Below are 6,420 nucleotides of genomic sequence, written 5' to 3'. Positions count from 1 at the left end.
CGGGAGCTCGCTGGCTCCGGCCGCAGGCGTGGCGCTGGGCCGGGCCGGGCCGGGCCTTGGGCTGGGTAAACGGTGTGAGGACGGGCCCGTGCACCCCCAGCCCTTTTGGATCCAGCGCATTGCGGAGCCCGGCCCAGCCGCTGCATTGCACACAGCACCCGTGCAGGGCAGATCTGCCACGCGTTCTGTGTGTATGTGGTGCCCACCCGGGTCCCCTGGAGCACGTGCCACGTGCAGCGCAGAGCCTGGCCTGGCCGGAGCCGGCGCCACATGCAGTCCAGTCCTGTACTGGTTCCCGCGTGGGCTCTGGGCCGTGCAATCCTGCATCCGCTGGGGGTCCAGTCCGGTACAGGCTGCATGCAGCATACAGGTCAACACAGGGCAGCATCCGGGGCCGAATGATGGGGCTCCACTGCCCGGATCCAGCCCGTGCGCTATGTCTTTCGCACCCCTGCTTTTAGGGAGCCCCTCCATCCATCACTGCTCCTCAGTTCTCTCCATCTTTCCCAGGAAGACCTCTTCCCCTTCCAGTCTCCCAACCGGGAAGGTCATAATTTTCTGAGGGCTTAGCTCAGCAGTTTTTGAATGCTTGGGAATAGTAATACTGTGGCTGAATACAAGTTACTTTCAAATTAGAATGGTTGTTCTGTTAGATTAATTTGGGCTTAAAAAATATTTTTAGATACTGAAAACTTAATTTGCTCCTATTTTTCCCAAAACTTAAATATTTCAAACAAGTTACTGCTTTCCACAAAACATGTTGGCTTTGTTAAAAGGTTTTGTTTGTTTGTTTGTTTGTTTAATGAAAAATCCATTTAGGTGAAAAAATTTCAATTAGCTCAGCTCCAAATTTAGAAAATGCCAGAATTTAGGTTGCCCATGGAACTGCAATTTGGTTGTTCAGGCTTAAAGAGCATGATTCGGTCTTTATTAATGGATCACACACTCTTTGTAGTGCCTACCACATTCAGTGCACAGGCTCAACAGTACTGTGGGAATGCATGGTTGATGTGTAAGTAGGGTGACCACACGTCCTGGTTTAGCTGGGACAGTCCCAGATTTCATAGGCTGGTCCCAGCTGGTTGGTGAAAATTGAAACAAAAGTCTTGGAATCGGCCACCTAGGCAGAGGCAGGTGGGCAGGGTCTTGAGGCACGGTCTGGTGGGGAGCCGGAGCAGCGTGGTCTGCCAGGCATGCGGGCACTGCTGCTGCTGTGTAGGAGCAAGGTGGGCCTCTGCCTGCAGCACTGCTGCTGACTTTGGGGTGGGGCAGGTTTCCCTAAAAGAAACATGATCACTATATGTGTAAATGATAAAAGTTTGTCTGTAAGACTCTTCCCTGGTTTGCAGCAGAAGCTAGAGGGCATACAGTGAAGAAGGAAAGACACTGCAGGAACAGAAAGAGTGATCTTGTGGTTAAGGCAGCTGACTGCTGGTCTGAAGATCTGGATTTCATCCCTGATTCTTTTAAACCACATTTTGCTAAAGTGGCCACAAAACAGTTGGGTCATTTTCTAGTTACCCATCTTAAGATACCACTGGCATCACTGACGGAAGTGTTAAGAGCTTACAACCAGAACTGAACTCAATGGCAGCTATGCACTGAACATAACATTTTATAATTACTCTGAGAACTCAGGTTTTAGGCATCTTAAGTTTCTCTCATGGTAGCTCAGATCCTCATTTATAAAATGGAGATAATACCCCCATAACCCTATAGGTATGTTTATGAAGATAATTACAGGTTTGTGAAGCACTGAGGTACTACAGTATCATCAGCAAAGAGCCCAGGAGAAAATAATTTAGCATTTAATGCAGTGTCTGAATGATAGACTATGAGAGCAAATCTTCAGGCATTCTTTTATTCTTCCATTAGAAGATGAATGCCTTACAGAGGACCCTTATAACTAGATGTTATTAGTTTGCACTCAACTTTCAAGGACAGGGAATCGTGCATCTTCTTAGTAAAACAAGTAATGCAGGCAGAAAACATTCGATACAATGTAAAACAGGGTTGTCAAACATATGGCCCACAGATCCTTTGTATCTCTGGACCAGTGTTTCTTAACCCGTGGTACACGTACCCCTGGTGGTACGCGAGACATGGGCAGGGGGTACATGGGTGCCGCATTTTATGTTTGGCCCATCCCCCCACCCGGCAGGTTGGAGGTGTCTTGGCCTGTTTGGGCCAGAAGTTCCCACTGTGTCCAGTGCGCCAGGGCTTTCACTCCCCAGCGTCAGTGTGCCGGGGACAGGGAGGGAGGCCTCACACAGGCTGCTTTGCCCCGGGCCGTGGTCCATGAGGAAAAGGTGGGACTCGGCTCGTGGCAGCAAAACCGGAAGTGCCATGGTGGGAATTCCAGTTTCGCTTTTGCTGCGTTGATTGGCAGGAGGTATGTAAGGTACCAAAGGTTGAGAACCACTGCTCTGGACTACTGGCCTGCCACAGATGTTAGGGTCATTTGACCTGGCTTGCCATGCCAATTGATGGTGAGTTTGGATCACCACTGTGGCTGCATCCAAACTTTTGGACTTCCCCTGATGCTGGACCCATTGTTGCATCTGAACTCGAGCTGCTGCTAGACCCCTGCCCCCAGATCTGTCCCCACCTCCAGATCTGCCACTGCTGTCTCCAGACCCCTTGCTGACACTGTAGTTGCTGCCACCATGGTGGTTGTCCCTGTGCTCCAGGTTGGATCAAGCCTGCAAGGAACCCTGCAGTCCAGATTTGGCCAGGGCCCCATATGAGTTTGCCGTGCTTGGTATATAACACAGTAACTATCGCCAGAAGTCTATGAATAATGCTAAACAAAAACTATAAATCAGTTAGTATTCTGGTGTCTCTCACACACACATACACTTTTAGCCATTCCATGTATTTAAATATAAAGTTGTATTATAACATTTGCATTTCTACACTACAGCCCAGTGACAACCAATTTTTCTGACAGACGTACTACAACTTAGTCTCACATCCTCCCCAGTGCCACTCCATTCTCCTTCCCCTGCCCAATCACTTGCTCTGCTTTCTGCTCCCTGCCTTATGCTCCCTGCCTGATCTGGTGCTCTGCTTTTTGCTTCCTGTCCTGGGCTCCCTACCCAATTTGCTGCTCTGCCTCCTGTTCCCTAACCTATCTGCCACTCTGCTGCCTGTTTCCTCCCCGGCATGCTGCATGCCACACACACAGGCTGCCTGTGCCACTTGTGGGACACATGCCACAGGTTGGCCAGCCCTGGTTTAGCACATCCTTATAAATGCATTCTTTCTTTGTTATCTTCTTTCAGAGATGATTTCTCACTTTGACTATAACATGAGGTATAAACCATCTGCACTCTTCAGCTTCAGAGCATAAGAACTGCGTCTTCTCCATTCTCTCCAAGCAGTTCAGAACCTGTTGGCAAACAGTCTGAAGTCTCTGCAAGTAGAGTTTTATTGCCTTAGCTGATCCTCAGCTTCTACAAAAACAGAGGTCTACAGCCAGTACCTTAAGTGGTGCAGGCACTATGATCAACACATATAACATCCATTCCCAGGAACTCTACATAGTTTTAAATCCATCTTTTACCCATAAACCCAGCTAAGTTAGGTAAAAATATATAAACATTTGCTTTGCTTCACTTCACTCAGCTTTCCTTGTTCTCTGTTTAACAGAATCATAATCCAAACAAGTTGTCTAATAGCTAAATATAAATTCCATGGGCAAATCCTTTAGAAGTGAAAATTATTCTTTCCTAATGTTTCCCCTGCATCCATTTAACACAGCACAGTGGGCTAAATATCACCCTGACAGAGCATGTTTCTAGTAAACTGGAACAGCATTCCCCTGTAGCCAGAATGATGTCAACATTAGGCCCAAGCCCTCTTAGCCCTCCTACCTCAATCAGCTCCATTGATTGGGCTTGTCTATGCTATTATGACATCCAGTCCAAGACTTAAGTTCCAATCACCTGAGTTTGCTGACCAGACCTGAAAGTTTGCCAGTGAGGCTGCTCTAGGCTTGTCCCCAGCAGCTTATCTCAGGCCAATTAGGCATTGCCCTTTGCCCTGGGAGAGAGCATTTTGGCCCAGGATCCTATAGTAATACAAGTCTATTGTCTTGCTTCAAGTCCCTCTAAGGCTCCTTGGGAGGCTGCCATGTGAGTCTGTGGGGTTATTCCAGGTCATTCTAGAGACAAGGTGGCCAGGCTTGATGGATTCCAACAGAAGTGACAGTTGTCACATGATTAGCCTCTTGAAAGTGCTCTACAGTCCTGCTGTGACACGTGCATGGCCGCACAGTGCTTTAAAAGTGGCTGATCACATGACAAACTAACCCTCATCTAGTGAGGGATCAGATGAAGGTGCTTCAAAGTGGAGCACCTAGGGAACCTGTGTTTCCTGGGGTCAGTCTGTCAGTGCAGTTGGGCTGGGCTGCATCAGCCCAGTCCCACCCCTAGGGCTGTCTGCAGGAAAGGATGGGGGGAAAAGGGAGGGGAAGGGAGCTGCGGGCTGGGGTTTGCCTGGCCTGAGTTGGAGGGGGATAGGTGGATTGGAGCTCCCCACTCCCACCTCCTGGTCCCCCTACCCCCTTCCCCCTCCAGTTCAGGACTGGAAAACCCCATCCTGCAGCTCCCTTCCCCTTCCTTTATTCCCCTCCCTTCCTGCAGACAGCACTGGAGCTGGAATTGGGGAGCTAGGGGAGAGAGGCTGCAGATAGATCTATCCACTGGATCAGCTCCAAGGTGGAGTTTGATCCCCCCCAGCCCTGACTCAACAGGTGAACATCTGTTGTTGGGGGAGGTGGGGGGTCACTAACTCATGACACTTTATGTGAAGCACCATGAGTTAGAGCAGGAACCTGCATGTCTGTCAACACCTTATATGCTCACTTGCCATCTACTGTCAGTGGAGCAGCAATACAAGTTGGAAGGGCAAAGTATCTAAATGCCTGTTTTGATCTGAGCACACCTCAGGATAATCAAGTCCGCTTCAAGGAAGATGTCTATTTACAGCCCAAGAAACTTGAGAACAGGTGCAAGGGAGAAGCCCAGAGCAGCCAAACTGGTAAAATTCTGGGTATAAAGTAGATCTGAGGACTCAGATGGGCAAAGCAAACTCAGTCCCTTCTTCCCTGAGACAGGCTGCTGCAAGAGTATTGACAAACTCAACCAGTCCACAGGGCTGTTTTTAAAACTTCTATTTATAACCCTCTCCTCCCTTCCCCTGCTGTTGTGATTGGCTCTGCCCTGGGAGGCAGACTAGTTGCAGCCCAACTTTTGTATTACCCCTAATGGAAACTTCCTCTATGTAGTTTTTAAAGCAGCTACTGAGCATCTCCAGTAACTGCCACACATGGCATTTGGCTTTTTAAAAAATTTCTTCCAGCTGTCTGACACTGCATGTACATGGAGACACCAAAAATACCAGCCACGATCCATGTCTTCGCTCCATGCTTCTCTCCCTGACTTGGGCTAAATAAGGTCAAATGTTGTAGGATGTACAATCTGGGTTATCTCTAGGGGTCTACTCATATTGTGATTTCACAAAAAACATGAAATCTGGGATTGTCTATGAAATCAAATTAAAAAAACCCAACCTTAATAAAAATAAAATGCTGGCTCCCCAGTGGGAGTTATGGGAGGGCAGCAGACAAGATGGCAGCTGCCCCCTTGTCCCTCCTATTGCCACCAGGGCCTCTCTACCAATTAGCACCAAGGAGTGGGGCCACACCAAGGGCTGTCAGCAGACACGATGGTGGCCACCCTGTCACTCCTCCACCCACAACCAGGGCCTCTTTGCCAATCAGCGCTGAGGGCACATGAAATAAACTCCATAATAAGGTAGGACTTGTAAATACCCTGCTGCAGAGTTTTTTCATGTGTAGCAGCATACATGTAGATGCTGACTGGCTGGCTGAGACACAAGAGTACTTTAGTACCAGGGCTGCCTGCCACCTAGCCCTGCACTGAAGCACCCTTGTGCTCCAGCCAGCCCTGCCATAGCACATTGAGCCTGGTGGGGCTGGCAGACTGACCCCTGGGGCCCCCTGCCAGCTCAGGATGCTCTGGCTGGGCTCTACATACTGCACATGAATCAAACGGCACACCCAGGAGCAAAAAACTCAGGAGCAATAAGCTCCAGAATTTATTCATGTGCATGTGTAGACACACTCAGTGCTATCTAAGCATTCGCAAATAAATGCTTATATTCCATGTCAGTTTTGTAGCTTGGTGGCAGCATCTCTTAAAATCTCTCTCTGCCTAGTACAGCTGTGCACACCACAAAAGCAGTATACTCCAGAACAAACAACCTTATTTATTCCTTTTTTTGGCCTAGGTCTCCTTTCCCATTTAGTGTCATATGGAGCAGCATTAATGATATGCTCTAGAAGCCTTTCTATACTGAAAGGAGTTAGGGATCACTACAGTCTAGGGAAAGAAG

This window comes from Gavialis gangeticus, unplaced genomic scaffold (genome assembly GCF_001723915.1).
Source record: "Gavialis gangeticus isolate Ggan-Ray unplaced genomic scaffold, GavGan_comp1, whole genome shotgun sequence".
Taxonomy (NCBI): domain Eukaryota; kingdom Metazoa; phylum Chordata; order Crocodylia; family Gavialidae; genus Gavialis; species Gavialis gangeticus.
The sequence above is the reverse complement of the archived record's forward strand: the minus strand, read 5'-3'. Positions refer to the sequence as shown.